This window comes from Brassica oleracea, chromosome C7 (genome assembly GCF_000695525.1).
Source record: "Brassica oleracea var. oleracea cultivar TO1000 chromosome C7, BOL, whole genome shotgun sequence".
Classification (NCBI taxonomy): Eukaryota; Viridiplantae; Streptophyta; class Magnoliopsida; order Brassicales; family Brassicaceae; genus Brassica; species Brassica oleracea.
In genome coordinates this window covers 17602688-17603244 of record NC_027754.1, presented here as the reverse complement: position 1 = coordinate 17603244, position 557 = coordinate 17602688, and positions in this window count along the sequence as shown.

Below are 557 nucleotides of genomic sequence, written 5' to 3'. Positions count from 1 at the left end.
CCGTAAGCAGTTGGTTCGGTGAAGCACAGGTTCAACCTCCATGCTCTCTCATACTGATGTCTTCGAAAGTAACAGAATCTGGCGTTGTGTCCTCGTTTCCCACAGAAATGACATCCGTTTCCAAGTCTTCTTGGTTTAGGAAAGACATTCTTGTTTCTTTCAATAGGGACTCCTTTCTCTTCAGGTTTCTTTTCTTCATTAGGAGATTCTTTCACAAACTTCGTTTCAGTATCCTTTGAGGTAGATCCTTTATATCCCAAACCGGTGTTGAGACTCGGGCACTGTCCCAATGTAAGTATGTGATCAAGAGTTGCAGTACCAGATGAGAGCATGCAGACCTTCTTGTGATTTTCAGTTAGTTGACTTTCAAGTAGCCTGCTTCGATCAGTCTCTGCGGCTAAGAGATCACTCAATCTTTGTACGTGTGCTTCAGCTTCTTTACGAACTCGTTCCTGTTCTGTCATTGCTCTCTTTAGTGCAAGAACTTCTTGATCTGACTCTCGGTCAATTGAGTAAGTTTTTGTCTTAGTGGTAGGTTGGTCAAGTTCCAGTATGTT